This window comes from Pinus tabuliformis, chromosome 9, assembly GCF_031772625.1.
Source record: "Pinus tabuliformis cultivar Carrire ecotype Pingquan chromosome 9, CPIR1, whole genome shotgun sequence".
Lineage (NCBI taxonomy): Eukaryota > Viridiplantae > Streptophyta > Pinopsida > Pinales > Pinaceae > Pinus > Pinus tabuliformis.
Window position 1 is genome coordinate 201083178 of NC_142307.1, and position 17655 is coordinate 201100832.

Consider the following 17655-nt stretch of genomic DNA (forward strand, 5'->3'; position numbering starts at 1 on the left):
AGTTTTTCGATAAGGACGATGTGGCTAAAAGACCGACCTTGATGCCAACTAAAAAAGGAGTTGAAGATGTGAACATTGGATCAGCTGAGCATCCCAAGATGGTGAAATTATCAAAGGCGTTGCCCCCACAGGTAAAGGTAAAATATATCAGTTTGTTATCCTCTTTTACTGATGTATTCTCTTGGGATTATTCAGATTTGAAGGCTTATGACACAAGCATAATTCAACATGTGATCCTGATCAAGCCAAATCAAAAGCCTTTTCGACAAAAGCTAAGAAGAATAAATCCAAAGCTATTGCCATCAATTGAAAAGGAAGTGAATAGGTTGTATAAAGCTGGTATCATAGTCCCCATCAGATTTTCAGAGTGGATTTCAAACTTGGTGCCTGTCCACAAGAAAATAGGTGAGATCCATTTATGCATTGATTTTAGGAATCTGAACAAAGTTTCCTTGAAAGACAATTATCCATTGCCCAAGATGGATCACATACTTTAGCGAGTAGTTGGAGCATCACGGATGTCACTACTCGATGGTTATTCGGGTTATAACCAAATTCTGGTCCATGAGGATGATCGTGACAAGACAGCATTCACCACTCCGTGGGGAAAGTTTTATTATGCAAAGATGCTGTTTGGATTGAAAAATGCTGGTGAAACCTTTCAACAGGCGATGGATATAGTGTTTTCCAATGAAAAAGATGTTTTTCTTGTTGTTTATCTTGATGACTTAACAATTTTCTCTAATACAGATGAAGAGCACCTCTATCATTTGAAGATTGTTTTTCAGCAGTGTAGGAAGTATGGCATCTCGCTCAATCCAAAGAAAAGCTTGTTCGCCATGGATGAAGGCAAGATTCTTGGGCATATTATCTCAAAGGAGGGCATCCAAATCGATCCAGCATGGGTGGAGGCTATTCAAAAGATTGATTTCCCATGAAGTAAGAAAGAAATACAATCCTTCAACAGTAAGATTAATTTCTTATGTCGCTTTGTGCCCAATCTTGCAGAACACTTAAGAGAAATCACAAACATGCTGAAAAAGGATAGTGCAGTAAGGTGGACCGAGGAAGCAATTATTTTTTTTAATTTGGTGAGATTAGCTCTTTCTTCAGCTCCAGTTTTGATCTCAAGATTTTATTTTGTTTTCCTTTGCCTCGGATCATACTATGGCAGTGATCTTGATGCAGAAAAGAGACCAGCTCGAAAAACCAATTGCATTCTTCAGTAGAACCATAAGGGATGCTGCATTGAAGTATAATATTATTGAAAAATAGGCCCTTGCATTGGTTAAATCATTAAAAGATTTTCGGGTTTATATTTTGCATTCTCACATCCTTGCTTATGTTCCTAATGCTGTTGTCAAAGATTTCCTAGTGCAAACAGATCCAGAGGGAAGGAGAGGCAAATGAATTGCTGCCTTGCTGGAATATGATGTAGAAATCAAACTGACAAAGATCATTAAAGGAAAGGGGCTAGAAAAACTTATTTCTGAGTCAAATCTACATGCTTTGGACGTTAATCTAATTGTTGCTATGTCCGAGGAAGATGAAGAAAATCTGCCCACTCAGGTATCAAAAATTTTCCTCCTTTCTCCTTGGTATTCGGACATTGTTTTTGTGCTTCAAAATTTGTCATCACCTCATGGAATGGCCAAGAACAAAAGTAGGACATTGAAGTTGAAGGCTGCAAAATTTTGTATCATGAATGGTGCACTTTATTGGAAAGATCCCAGTGGTGTCCTACTAAATTGTTTGGTAGAAGAAGAGGCGAAACAAGTGATGGAAGATTTTCACAAAGGAGATTGTGGAGGCCATCTTTTCTGGAAGACAACAACCAATAAAATTTTGAGAGTGGGGTATTATTGGCCAAGTCTATTTGCTGATGTATACAAGACAGTGGCCAGCTATCATGAATGTCAAAATTTTCAAGGTAAGCGGAAGTTGCAGCCTTTACCACTCAAGCCCATTGAAGTGAGCGCTCCATTTCAGCAGTGGGGTTTGGATTTCATTGGTGAGATTCATCCTTCTTCTTCAGCTCAGCATAAGTGAATCCTCACAGCGACGGATTATTTCACCAAATGGATAGAGGCAATTCCAACAAGGCAGGCAACCGATTCGGTAATTATCTCATTTCTTGAAAACAACATTTTGTCTCGTTTTGGATGTCCAAATAAGTTGATCACTGACAATGCAACAAATTTTAAATCAAAAAGAATGATTGATTTTTGTCATAAGTATCAAATCACTTTGGGGCATTCGACTGCCTATTACCCACAAGGCAATGGATTGGTAGAATCCTCAAACAAATCTCTTATCAACATCATAAAAAAGCTACTGGAAACTAACAAGAAGAGCTAGCACAAAAAGCTGATCAATGCACTTTGGGCAGACAGGGTAAGTCAAAAGAAATCCATTGGCATGTCTCCTTTTGAGCTTGTGTACGGTGTGGACACAATCTTCTCGACCTCTTTGGCTGTCTCGGTGGTGAAATTGTTGCAAGAAGTTGGTAGTGAGGATGATGGTTTGCAGCGGAGGAACAACCAAATGATACATTTGCAGCAAACGAGTGAAGAGGTATTTCAACACACTTCCAAGCTGCAAGAAAGAATTAAGAGGATATATGACCGGAAAGCAAAGGCGGACAGGTTTGAAATTGGAGACATAGTGTTGAAATGGGATGCAAGGAATGAAGAGAAGGGTAAGCACGACAAATTTGAAAATCTTTGGAAAGGACCATACAAGATTGTCGCACATCGGGGCCAGAATGCTTTCCTTTTGCAAGAACTGAATGGCGAAGACTATCCTGGTGGGTCGGTCAATGATCGGCTTCTCAAACGATATATTGTATAAACTATTTTCTGCTGTCCTATTCATCATTGTATATACCGGTTTGTTTAAATTCAATTGCAAGAGTGTGCTGCCTTCATTCTTCATCTTGGGGCCCGAGGTGAAGGCTATAAAGCTGAAGTTTGATTTCAGCTTTGGTTTGGTTTGTTCGAGTTAGGTCTTTTGGTCAATTTCAGTCTTGAAAATGAGTCAATTTGAGTCATGTTCTGTCCTGAAATTGAGTTTTTCAGTCAAGAGTTCAGTTTTGTTGTGTCGAAGTTATTGACTCCATAGCCCAATGGACGAAGGCTCTGCCTACTTTCCTAGAGATCTGTAGTTCTTGGCAGCTCCAAGGAGCTACCATCGCCATTGGAGCCAATGTTAGAGTCGGTATTGTCATCCCTCCGTCAGAGATCAAATCCTCTTGTTGCATTTCATATTTGGTGTCCCGCCAAGTCATTTGCATTCCATTAGGCGCATAGATCATCTAATAGTAGTGGAATTCCTCCAGTTTCCCTCATGTTATCTACCTGCTGGCACATATTTGATCATTAAAAAAAACATATATAGTCTCCTTTTTTATCTTGAAAATTGCAAAGATTGTCTTTAGGGTTTCATGGTCAGTTAAGTCTAGAGTTTCATCAAAAAATGTGTCAAAGTGTACAATAATTGCCAGCAGGCTATGAGGAGGGTTCAATATCAATAAATTGCATCATCAAGTGTTCGAAAATGTGTTTTTCCTCAAAACTCTGTTTTGAGGAAAAAACAGAGTATTCAACATTTATTGTACAAAATCATGAAAATTTTTGTTTTCCTCATTTTAAATTTCTTCATCTGCACCCTGGTTTCTTTCCTTAGCCCAGAAGCTCCAACACCTACAAAAACAAGCAAGCTCAGGTCATTAAATTCATCACAAAGTGAAAAAGCAGTGAAAAAGTCCAAAAACAGAGTTTAAAGATAAAGTCAAATCCAAAACATTATAAAAGTGGGTTTCATGAGCCAAAATTTCAAAAGCTCTTTGTTTATAAGCTATTCCTTCATTTGATAAGCTCATTTGCAAAAGAGAAGCAAGATAGAGAAAATTTGGTGAGCAAGTGAGAAATTGGGTGAAAATCACTGTAAGATTACTGGTGCGGCGCACTGGGCAGGAGGCGCGGTGCATACAGCTGGTGCGGCACACTGGGCCTTAGCACTTAGTTCATTTTAACAAGGGTGCGGCACATAGGTGGGGCGCGGCGCATAGGTGGGCCGCGGCGCATTGGGCATGCTGTGCGGCGTATATAGCCAGGAAGCCCGAAAATTACCAAATTCGCTCCAAAATCGCCCAAAATGCATCGATACAAGTAGGTTGAACTTCATTCATGGTTTTTCATCCAAGATTAATGGTTGTTGATGGTGTGTGTTTCATGGTGCTTGTGTAAAACAATCAAACCCTACCTTTTAAAATACCTCAAAGAAACTTGCTGCTAGGGTTTCAATTCATTGTTTTGTCACCAAGTTCACTCCCTCATCTCATTTTTCCTTTTATTTCATTATTCCCTAAGTTCCCCTACCCCCCTAAGTTCATTAATTCCCTATCCCAAGTTCCCTTTCCAAAATTTCCAAATGTAAACCCCAAACCCTAATTGTATACAAAAACTCCCATAATATCCCATATTTCCCTAACTAAGTCTATCCCAACAGTCCCAAATTTCCCATTATTTTTCCCCTCTCCTAACAGTCCCTTGTTTTACTATTTTCCCTTGGTGGCAGAGGTCAAACACATCACCAAAAATAGTCCACCATAGTTTGACACGTCAGCACCTATTTCTCCAAGCCAATTTGTCTACCAACAGTTATGGCATCTGATCCTTCATATGATTATGAAGAAGAGACCCAAAGTGACTCACCCACGAAGGGACATGAACCCAAGAGGCCTCATAGAGGTGGCAGACATATCAGAGAAGAACCTACCACTCTTGCCGAGTTGCAGGCATGCCCTCTTGCCATCTTTTGTTTCTAGCATCAGTCATGTTATGAATTTTGTGAGAAGGTTGCTAATGTTCAGTTTCATCATGAGTTGGCCTGCTTATTTGTGTTGCATTTACATGGTGATCAAGCCACTTTTGCTGGTGTTACTTTCACATTAACACCAAAAACCATTTCATTGGCAACCGGCATACCAAACATTCGAGAACCATGGAATAAGAGGCAAAAAATTGACTGGAAACACTATGAACCATACATCAAACCTGGTTTTTTGAGACAGCTCAAGAGAGTGTTTCCTTTTCGGGTCCTCAAGGATGAGTATGCTCCTTTAATGAAACTCATCATGAAGTATTTCACCTGTGAGGGCCGGTTCTCCTGCTTGTATGCTTATCACATCAGGCTGCTGATGTATTTTACTCGGGTGCGGATGATGAACATTCCTTATTTCATATGCCGAAACATAGAGAAGATGACCACTCTTGTGCAACACAAGACCCCTTAGCAGCAATTCAACAGTCTTTATCATTTTTCTCCCATCAAAATTGTTGTCGTTCATCAGCTTGGTTTATAGGGCATCACTTGGGATAAATTCATCTCTCGGGAGTTTTTCAGAGCTTCACAAGGACCTTCAAAGGTTGGGCATGAGACAGGTGGACCTTCTTATCAGCAGGGCCATGAGACCGCTAGTATGCCGGTGTTCATCTCTTATCAGAGAGGCACTAGACGATTGTTTGCAGCAGTGAAGCGAGGGTTATCTCCACTCGGGGTGGAAGGGGCCTCACTTCCTCCATCAGCATAGCAGGTTCAGAACTGAGGCAAGAGGCCTCTACAGGAGGAAGGACCATCAGGTGAGTGAGAGACTGATTTCATCCTCATTGAGGGTGATGATACTGACATGGGCCCACAGAGTGCAAACCTTAGAGAGATCATCAAGGAGCAGCAGGCGGACATTGATGCCTTGTCCACCAACTTGGATAGAGCCCAATGGACTATACAGTACCTAGAGCAGAGGAACAAGCAGCTTGAGGACCAGCAGGTGGTGATGGAGTTACAAAACATTCGGCAAAATCAGCAAGCTGCCCAAAGGAGGAGAGTGGAGTTCACTTCCTTGGAGCAAGAGATCAATGCGGATAGGGAGTGATGGCTCGAAAGAGTCAATATCCAGTTGGAGAGGAAGTTGGAGAAGGCAATAAATGAGAATAATATGCTTAGAAGTTTGTCATATCATTACTTGTCCCGGAACTTGGTGTGCCAAGAGAGAATCAGGAATTTAAAAGCAAAGTTGAAGAGAGCATCAAGGAGGCAAAAAGAGGATGAAGGACTTCCAATCTTGGCTGAGGCTTCCTTGGCCCATCACAGAACTTGATAAAGAAGAATTAGTCCAAATTTCAAGAAATTTGGAGCAATTTTTGCATTTTTGTAAATTTTTGGCACAAAAAACATGTTTTTCTGCCTTATGAGCCTCGCCACTTGGCGCTCGCTTTTGCTAGAGGCCTCTAAATTACAAAAACTTTGCATTTTTGGAATTTTCATGAAAATTTGTGATTTCCTACCTATGGCCAAGAAATTTGGGCAGGATTTGATGTTGGCATTATGTTTCTGGTATGGCTATATGTTACAGATGTTGTACTTGATGGCAACCCCCATGACAAGGCTCTCAATTTATTGAAAAATAAGAAGGACGCAAGAAATCAGTTCAGAAGGTGCGTACCCGCAGGTACACCTTGCAGGGACCGCGTCCAGAGACGCAGGCCAGCCATTCAGGAGGTGCGTCCACCCAGTGCACACATTTCAAGGCAGAGAAAAGCTCACGTGGGGGTTTCTTGTGTTTTACTCTTGGTATCTAGCCGACGGTATTGTGTTATTATGGTGTCGGCTTGTGGTATTATTCCATGATTTAAGGAGGAACTTGCCTATATAAAGCAAAGGAGATCATTTGGTTTGAGTATGTCTTTGGTTGAATATCTTATGAGGCTAGATCTGGTCTAGATCTAAAAAAGGCGAATCTTCTGAAAGACTGAGATCTCTTTGGGGCATGATCAGATCTGTAGATCTGACTGTTTGGGTTACTCTTAAAGTCTTGAAATCATTCATACCCGAAGGTACGCAGGTTCAGTGAAAGGCAAGTGCGCCGGGACGCAGTACAGTAAGAAGAGACCTGCGTGTGGACGCAGGGCAGAGTAAGATTCAGGTGCGTCCGGAATGCAGTACAGTAACAAGCGCACTGCGTGGGGACGCGGAGCATAATAAGGAACAGGTGCGTCTCTGAGCAAAAAGACGCGGCGCGATAGTATTTCTGGGTGCGTCCCTGCAGCAAAAGTACGCGGCGCGATAGTGTTTCTGGGTGCGTCCCTGCAGCAACAGGACGCAGTGCAGTTGAAGGAACAGTGCGTGGGCACGCAGCGCAGCAGAAGGATCGCTGCGTGTGGACGCAGGGGAGCATAAGGTTAACTGCGTCTGGTCGCAGGCCACAGAAGGGAAAACTGCGTCTCTGTCTTAAGATGTTCTTTTGATTGAATTTCTCTGTTGATAAGGTGTTCTGGGTTAGTTCTGTTATTACTGATCTGATAACTGTAGTGGACTGTAACTGTTATGTACTTGATGATCATTTGATGCTTTATGAAAAAAAAAAGTAGGGGGTTGTAGCTCCCTTCCAGGAGAAGACTGGAAAACGAGAGAGAGTTGTAGCTCTCTGCAGGTTGCAGCCTGCGTACTGGTAAAGGACTGCACCAGTACAAAATCATTGTAAAAGGAGTTTCTAATTTGAGAGAAGATAGAGACATATTGCAGCAGGTGGTTTTCACCCACATTGGGTTTCCACCTTACATCTTGTGTTCTTTGGTGTGACTATCTGTTTTCCTTGTTCATGCTCATTATTTTATGGTACTGACATGCAAAAATAATTCAAAGATCAAATAAGGAAGATTTATTAAAAGAATTATATAATACTGATTCACCCCCCCTCTCAGTATTATTTTCAACAATTGGTATCAGAGCAGGTCCTTTAGAGAAGCTTGATCGCTTGAAGGTAGATCGTTCATCATGAGCAACTACGAGAGAGAAGCATCAATCTGGCCACCGGTTTTTGATGGGACAAACTTCAATTATTGGAAGGTAAGAGTTACTGCATATCTTCAATCTCTTGGTACTGAAGTTTGGGACATTGTAGAAACAGGCTACGCTTTTCCTTCAGCTACTCCTACAGATGCAGCTGAGAAGAAGAAGTATGAAACAAATGTGAAAGCTGTCAGTACTCTATTAGGATGTATATCCCAAACAGAATTCATGAAGGTAATGCACTATAAATCCGCAAAAGAGATATGGGACAAAATTGTCACGAGCTATGAAGGAGATGAACAGGTAAAGCGTGCTAAACTTCAAACTCTCAGAATTCAGTATGAGACTCTCAAAATGTATAATGATGAAAGTGTGGCTAACTATTTTCTTCGGGTAGATGAGGTTGTTAATTGTATGAAAAAATTGGGTGAAGAAATAAAAGAGGCTATTGTGGTTGAAAAGGTTCTAAGATCATTGTCCCCCAAGTTTGAATCTAAAGTATCTGCAATAGAAGAAAAGGAAAATCTATGAATTCTTACTATGTCTCAGCTACATGGAATTCTAACTACTTATGAAATGAGAAAGGGAGGTCCATCAGACAGAAGAGAAGCTGCTTTCAAAGCATCAGGCAAAGGAGATTATTATGAAGCAAGCCACATCCCAGAATAAGAGGAAGAAGAATCAAATTTTGTCAGAAATCTTCAAAGGGGTTCTGGAAGGTTCAGAGGTAAGTTACCTTTTAAATGCTTTGCTTGTGGAAGAGTAGGTCATTATGCTGCAAAATGTCCTTATAAGGATAAAGGAAAGGAACCTGCTAGATGGAACAAGAAACAGAACGCAAATAAGAAAAGCTACTACAGTCATGAAGATAGTGATGGTCTATCAAACAGTGATGAAGATGAACAAGGTAATGAATATAAGTTGTTAATGGCATTTGAAGATGATGATTATATGGATGCTGTAGATGTGGATAACCTTTATGATGAAATTACTAGACTCAAGAGATGTATAGAAGAAAAGAACATGATCATTGATACTCTACAATTTCAAATTGATGAAAAGGAAAAACATCTTGAAAAATTAGAAGGTGAAATTGTTGGTCTTAGAAAAGAGATTGAGAAAACAAAAGCTATTAATCTCAAGTTTGTCAAAGGATCTGAAACTTTGGATGAGATTATCAATGTGCAGCGGTCTCCTCTAAACAAGACAGGTTTGGGCTATAATGGAGAAACTTCTCAAGCATCCACCTCAAAAAGTTATCTTGATGCAGCAAGAAGAAATGAGCAAAAGAACAATGAAGATCAACAGGTAAAGCAGGAACGAATTACAAACAGAAACTATCAAGGGAAATCCATCTTAAGGGTGAACAAAAGCTACAACCAGCCACAGGTAAAATCTTCTCAATTTGGTTCAAGAATAGATGAAAATAGAAACTACAATCAGTTGGCTGGTAGATTCAATAACCGCAGAAGTTTCTTCAATGGACAATGTTTTTCTTTCCATAACTTTGGTCACAAAGCAGCTCAATGTGTTGCATATAAAACGATCATGACTAGAGAAGCTCAAAAGCAAAGAAGTATGACAGGGATTACAAAGAGGACCTATAACAACTTTTCGGTTCTTGAAAATGAAGTTGAATGTTCTATTTGCAATAACTTTGGTCATGAAGACTCTGAATGCAGGAGCAGGTTTCAGCAGAAAAAGGAACAAGCCTCAAGCACCAAAACATGGAGAATAAAGGAACCTCAAATAGAAAGATGTGGGATAGCATTTTATGCAGAGGGACAGGAAAATCTATGGTACATTGACAGTGGATGTTTGAAGCATATGACAGGTGATAAAGAAAAACTCGAGTCTTATTCTGCTCTAGAAAAGGGAAAGAAAGTCTCTTTTGGAAATGATACTCCTGCAACTATAAAAGGAAAAGGCATTGCTCAGTTAAAAGAAAAGGTCAAGGCTGGAAATGTTTTGTATGTTGATGGATTGAAGCATAATCTTCTAAGTGTCAGCCAGATGTGTGATCAAAGAACCGAGGTTATATTCAGATCAAATGGATGTCTTGTTCGTGATCTTGATACAGGTAAAACAGTGATCAAAGGTAAAAGAACTTCAAATAATCTGTACATATTTGAAGAAGGAAAACAACAATGCTATCTGAGCAAGGATGATGAGCACTGGTTATGGCATCGGAGGTTGGGACATCTAAGCTTTTCACAAATAAGGAAAGCATGCAAATATCAGGCAGTTCGTGATCTTCCAGATATCAAAATTCCTGACAACACCATATGCAAATCATGTCAGTTTGGAAAACAAACCAGAACTAACTTTCCAGAGAAAGAAGGATCAGCTAGCATGCCTCTTGAGCTAGTACATACAGATACATGCGGTCCTTTCAGGAAAAGAACACCTCGAGGAGAAGAATACTTGATATTATTCATTGACGATTTCTCCAGGTTTGTCTGGTTAGGACTTATGAAGCACAAAGATGAAGCATTCGAAAAATTCAAATCCTTCAAAGCCTTGGTTGAAAATCAATCAGGTCACAAAATTAAGTGCCTCAGATCTGATAGAGGTGGGGAATTTACTTCAAATGAATTTTTCGATTTCTGTGAAGAACATGGGATAAGAAGAGAATTCTCTACAGCAAGAACTCCTCAGCAAAATGGAGTTGTGGAAATGATGAACAGAACAATCCAACAAATGGCTCGTGCTATGCTTGATGAGTCAGGAACTCCCGCAACCTTCTGGGGTGAAGCTGCACATGCTGCGGTTGTGATTCTCAACAAAACAAATGTCCGGGTGAACAACACTCAAACTCCTCATGAGCTCTGGAATGGTAGGACTCCTTCGGTAAAGCACTTCAAAATCTTTGGGAGCAAATGCTATATCAAGAATACAGATGAGCAGCTTGGCAAACTTGAACCTAGAGCAGATGAAGGCATTCTTCTTGGTTACTCTCCACATAGCAAAGCATACAAATGCTACAATAAAAGAATTGGCAGAATTGTTGACAGCATTGATGTAGTGGTTGATGAAAAGGGATACATTCCTAGGCAAGTACATCATGAAGACATCGAAGAAGATGAAGGCTACCCCCAACGACAGAATGATGAAGAAGAAGAACCTCAAGAAGAACCTCAAGAAGAAGAACCAGAGGAGCAAACAAGAATAGAAGAAAAGACTCCATCCAGATATGTTCAGAAGAATCATCCAGAATCTCATATTATGGGGCAGAAAGAAGCAGGTGTACAAACAAGAAGAACAGTTGCAGAAGCTTCAAGCTATTTGGCATTACTCTCCTCTACTGAACCACAAAATGTGAAAGATGCATGCAAAGATGAATGTTGGGTGAAAGCAATGGATGAAGAACTTGAGCAGATCGAAAAGAACAACACTTGGGAGCTGGTTCCTAGACCAAAAGATAAGAATGTTATCGGAACAAAATGGGTCTTCAAAAATAAATTGAATGAAAATGGAGAAGTAATTAGAAACAAAGCCAGACTTGTTTGTAAAGGGTATGCGCAACAAGAAGGAATAGACTTTGAAGAAACCTTTGCTCCTGTTGCAAGACTTGAGGCCATCCGAATGTTCCTTGCTCTCTCAAGTTTTCAAAACTTCAAAGTATTTCAAATGGACGTCAAATCAGCCTTTCTGAATGGAGACTTGGAAGAAGAAGTGTACATTGAACAGCCAGATGGGTTCATTCTTGGAAATGATCCAAATCTTGTATGCAGATTGAAAAAGGCTCTCTATGGTCTCAAACAAGCTCCAAGGGCTTGGTACTACCGTTTGGACAAATATCTTCATCAACAAGGTTTTTCAAAAGGATCAGCAGATAGCAATCTTTATATAAAAGTTGAAAATGACAAATTGCTAATACTTGTTGTATATGTAGATGACATTATTTTTGGGAGCAATGAAGAAGCTATGAGTCAAAACTTTTCCTCGGTCATGCAGAAAGAATTTGAAATGTCCCTGCTAGGAGAGCTGACATATTTCCTTGGTTTGCAAATCCAACAAAAAGAAGGAGGAATCTTTTTATCTCAAACCAAGTATCTCAAACAGATTTTGAAGAAATATGGTATGGAAGATGCAAAACCAGTATGTAAACCCATGGTCACAGGATGTAGTCTCAGTGCAAATGATGAATCTGCAGCAGTACATCAACCAACCTACAGATCTATGATTGGAAGTTTACTATATTTGACAGGTACCCGACCAGACATCATGCATGCAGTTGGAATAGTTGGAAGATTTCAGGCAAATCCGAAGGAGACTCATCTTCAGGCAGTGAAGAGAATTTTCAAATATCTTCAAGGGACTCAAAATTATGGCTTATGGTATCCTAGAGATATAGATCTTACTCTTCATGCTTATACAGATGCAGATTGGGCCGGAAGCGTAGATGACAGGAAAAGCACAAGTGGTGGTGCGTTCTTTATGGGTTCCAGATTGGTATCTTGGTTCAGCAAGAAACAGAGTTCAATTGCCTTGTCTACAGCTGAAGCGGAATATGTTGCTGCTGCATCTTGTTGCACCCAACTCCTTTGGATGATGCAGACTTTGCAGGATTTTCAAATCACTTGTACACCACCAATCCCCATCTTATGTGACAACACAAGTGCAATCAGCATCTCAAAGAATCCTGTTATGCATTCAAAAACCAAGCACATACCAATCAAGTACCATTTTCTCCGGGAACAAGTACTTGAACAGAAGGTCAAGTTGGAGTATGTTCCTTCTAAGGAACAAGTTGCTGATATTTTCACCAAACCATTGCCTAGGGACACTTTTGAATACCTCAGGCAAAAGCTGGGGGTTGTTGATGCATCATCTTATTGTTGAACCTTTTCTGATTGATGGCACAGGTTCAAGGGGAGCATATAATGCATTGTTGGCATTATGGAGGATGGTCAGAAGGAGATCTTGGAAATAGCTGCAATATGTCTCTATCTCTTTCATGGTGGATTATGGTTCTTTGTTGCAGATCTGGTTCATTCTCAGGAGGAGCATGATCTTAGGGGGAGCATACCCCTTTGCCCTTGATGTCAAAGGGGGAGAATGAAGATGAAGCTGAAGTTTGTGAGGTTGCCATCAAGTCCAAAGGGGGAGATTGTTGGCATTATGTTTCTGGTATGGCTATATGTTACAGATGTTGTACTTGATGGCAACCCCCATGACAAGGCTCTCAATTTGTTGAAAAATAAGAAGGACGCAGGAAATCAGTTCAGAAGGTGCATACCCGCAGGTACACCTTGCAGGGACCGCGTCCAGAGACGCAGGCCAGCCATTCAGGAGGTGCGTCCACCCAGTGCACACATTTCAAGGCAGAGAAAAGCTCACGTGGGGGTTTCTTGTGTTTTACTCTTGGTATCTAGCCGACGGTATTGTGTTATTATGGTGTCGGCTCGTGGTATTATTCCATGATTTAAGGAGGAACTTGCCTATATAAAGCAAAGGAGATCATTTGGTTTGAGTATGTCTTTGGTTGAATATCTTATGAGGCTAGATCTGGTCTAGATCTAAAAAAGGAGAATCTTCTGAAAGACCGAGATCTCTTTGGCGCATGATCAGATCTGTAGATCTGACTATTTGGGTTACTCTTAAAGTCTTGAAATCATTCATACCCGAAGGTACGCAGGTTCAGTGAAAGGCAAGTGCGCCGGGACGCAGTACAGTAAGAAGAGACCTGCGTGTGGACGCAGGGCAGAGTAAGATTCAGGTGCGTCCGGAACGCAGTACAGTAACAAGTGCACTGCGTGGGGATGCGGAGCATAATAAGGAACAGGTGCGTCTCTGAGCAAAAAGACGCGGCGCGATAGTATTTCTGGGTGCGTCCCTGCAGCAAAAGTACGCGGCACGATAGTGTTTCTGGGTGCGTCCCTGCAGCAACAGGACGCAGTGCAGTTGAAGGAACAGTGCGTGGGCACGCAGCGCAGTAAAAGGATCGCTGCGTGTGGACACAGGGGAGCAGAAGGTTAACTGCGTCTGGTCGCAGGCCACAGAAGGGAAAACTGCGTCTCTGTCTTAAGATGTTCTGTTGCTTGAATTTCTCTGTTGATAAGGTGTTCTGGGTTAGTTCTGTTATTACTGATCTAATAACTGTAGTGGACTGTAACTGTTATGTACTTGATGATCATTTGATGCTTTATGAAAAAAAAAAAAGTAGGGGGTTGTAGCTCCCTTCCAGGAGAAGACTGGAAAACGAGAGAGAGTTGTAGCTCTCTGCAGGTTGTAGCCTGCGTACTGGTAAAGGACTGCACCAGTACAAAATCATTGTAAAAGGAGTTTCTAATTTGAGAGAAGATAGAGACATATTGCAGCAGGTGGTTTTCACCCACATTGGGTTTCCACCTTACATCTTGTGTTCTTTGGTGTGACTATCTGTTTTCCTTGTTCATGCTCATTATTTTATGGTACTGACATGCAAAAATAATTCAAAGATCAAATAAGGAAGATTTATTAAAAGAATTATATAATACTGATTCACCCCCCCTCTCAGTATTATTTTCAACATTTGAGCCCTAAAAAGGTCAAAAAACACTCAAAAAATGACCTCACTGCCCCTATTTTGACACACAGGAAGCAGTGTTGGGAGAATGGACTTTTGGAGGGGAAACTGGAGGTCAAATTGAAAAATTCCACTTGGGTTGGAAGGTAGACAAGTAGACCTTTTCAGAAAGCACACCTGGAGCTCATTTGGACATCAGGAATGCCTCCAAAAGTGGGTCCAAACAGGCGCTATGCATAGAGAATCAGGCGCGGCGCATAGAGGAAAAATTGCCAATTTGACAAAGTTTTGCTCTGTTTTTCACCCAGCTTCACCTAGTTTGACTTTTTCACTTTCCTAATGGAAAATTTATGATGTAATTTGATGAAAATTGATGGATTATGATGTAAATATTTTGGATTTTCAGTTGTAGAGGTACACTCATCAGTTTAGAGGTTGTTTGAAACTGAATGAATCAGTTCCCTTGTTTTTAGAGGCATGCTGTTATCTTGCCTAGTTTCTAGTTCTCAGTTTAGAATTAGTTGGATCAGCTCCTAAAATCATGAGCTCGAACCCTAGAGGCAAGGATGAACTATGTTTGTCTATATTATGTTGTTTTTTAGTCATTAGAATGGTTGGACTCTTGAGAAAGCCTTGTGCTTCATTATACATTCACTTTCAGTATTTTGGCTAAGGAATTGAGACCAGGATTTGCAGCACTCTTTGGGATTCATGTGGAAATTTGTATTGGTACATTGCTTGTCTTTGTAATTGTGAATTTTGTTTATGTATGCCATCATCTATCTTATTTCTTCTGAACTAAACAAACAAGAGTGTAAGTAGAATTCATTGAAAGTGCAATGCTCTGCTTGAAGTTTGCTTTAGTTGTTTGATATTTTCAGCTGTTTGGGGAGGATTCTTGATTTCCCTTGCCCTCTTCAACACCTCACCTGTCTTTTCCCTCCATCTCACTAAAATTTAAGTGCCAAAATGATTTCCTACCTTGCCCCATCGAGATTTCTGCAGAACTGAGCCTCAATCCCTGCACCCCAAAATCTGCCTTTCCCTTGATTCCAACAAAACCCCCAAAAAATCACATCAAATCCTTGCACTTCATACCTAGCCTAAAATTAGTTTTTATTTCAGTCATCTCAAGCCCCATAGATCATCTTTTGTTGAGATTGACCCGGAGAGAACCCTCTCCTGTCCTCGTAGGGCTAGCTACGAGGTTGAGTGTGGTTTGATGTTGGCCCTAGATCCTACCTTTTCAGCCTGAGGTAAATCTAGGCACTAACACATCCTCTTCCACTTCATCCATCAAGGGTGAAATTGGAAACATGCTGGATGATTTCAAGAGTGATATGCTGCAAACCCTCACCCTATAGATGGAAACTATCCATACTAAGAGAAAACAGGAGGAAGTAGAGGGATCCTTAGCAATTTTTTTCCCTAGATGCACGAGGAGGCACCCTAGGAATGAATGCCCATTGAATTCGATTGAAATCTACTCAGTCTGTGAAGAAACCACTCCACAGACAAGTTCCCTTGTCTACCTAGACTAAGAGTTGTATATCAAGGAGTTGAACAGGAGACTAAACAACTCTGCTACATAAACCAAAGGAGACCCCATGGGCCTAGGCCATACCGCAGGGCATGCAAGGGTCATCCCATGCATATTAAAACCCCAACCAGACCACATCAATTCCCTCTTGGGGGTCCCCTGCTCATCCTTCCTATTCTACACCTCCTCCTTGGTCCTTTGCACCTAAGTATCATTCCCAGCCAACCATTTAAACCATATGCTCAGCCACAACCATAGTGGAATGCACCATCCCAAGGGTGAGACCCCCATATAACAATGCTCCAGCTTTATTGCCTTCACCACCTACTCAACCACATATTTTACACTCTGCTCCACCTAAACAACCCCAGATGCCTGCCTAGCCAAATCTGAACCCGAACAACAGACAGGCACAACAAGTATATAGTGGAGAGACATCTTATCCTGCTTATGTTGTGGAAATCCAGGAAATCAACCTGAGATATGGGAGAGTACTCCCAGAAAACCAACCTCTACCTCCACCTAGGGAGGTTGAGGAAGAAAGAGAGGAAAGCATGCCTAAAGTAAATCTGCCACCATTTCCTCAGATACTAACCCAACCACTCTAGCCTACTCCAGAAGAGACTAAAATTTTTGGCGAATTGAAAAACCTATGTGTCAAAATTCCACTTCTCCAAGCTATAAAAGATGTGCCTATTTACAACAAGTTGATCAAGGAGAAGAGCTTCAAGCATCCAGGGAGGTGAAGAAGAGATGCCTATACCATTAATGTCATTGGACAATTGTTTGACTTAATGCTAGGGCATGCAATCTATCCAAAGTATTTGGACCCTGGAAGCCCTGTAGTAGATGTGCACATCAATGGCACCATTTTCCCACACACTTTGATCGATCTTGGGGCTGACATTAATGTGATGACCAAGGACACCATGCTCAAGCTCAATCTCCAGGGTTCATTGAGAAATACTACAACGGTCCTGCAACTTGTATATCACTCTAGAGTGACCCTTGAGGGGATTGTGGAGGATGTGATGATCTCCATTGACTCTTGGGAATACCCTGCAGATTTCCTAGTTCTCTAGCCTAAGGCCAAGATTACTGGTTATTCTCTCATCCTTAGGAGGCCCTAGCTAGCCATTGTTGATGCCTACATCAGCTGCAGGGCTAGAAATATGACTATCAAGAATGGGCATATGTCCAAGCAATTAGTCCTATATCCTCTTGCCCATCCATCTCTAGAACATGACTTACCTTTATGGCTAGAAGAGGAGGAAGAAGAAGATGAAGTTTATTCCACCCAACTCTATACCTTAGAAACAACCATGGGAGGGGGACAACCGGATGAAGATGATTTGATTGAACACATACTCCAAAGTCCAACTCCCAGTACATTGTCCTTAGACGAAATAGTAAAGGAAACCCAGAACAACCATCAGATTGATTTATGCGTAGCTGATTCCACCCCTATCTATGTCAAAACTATAGAATTCGGCCCTGAGAGAAATTTGAAAATCAACCCATCTCTTTCTATTCACCAACAATAAAAGTTGTGCAACATCCTAAAGGAATACCTAGATTCCTTTGGTTTGAGTTATAAAGAAATGAAGGGAGTACACCCCTCAGTGTGTACTCACCACATTTATATCAAAGAAGGGTGCAAACCCATCTGACAACCCCAAAGGATGATGAACCCAGCTCTCAAAGATATAGTCAAAGAAGAACTGCAAGAGCTCTTAGATGCAAGATTCATTTA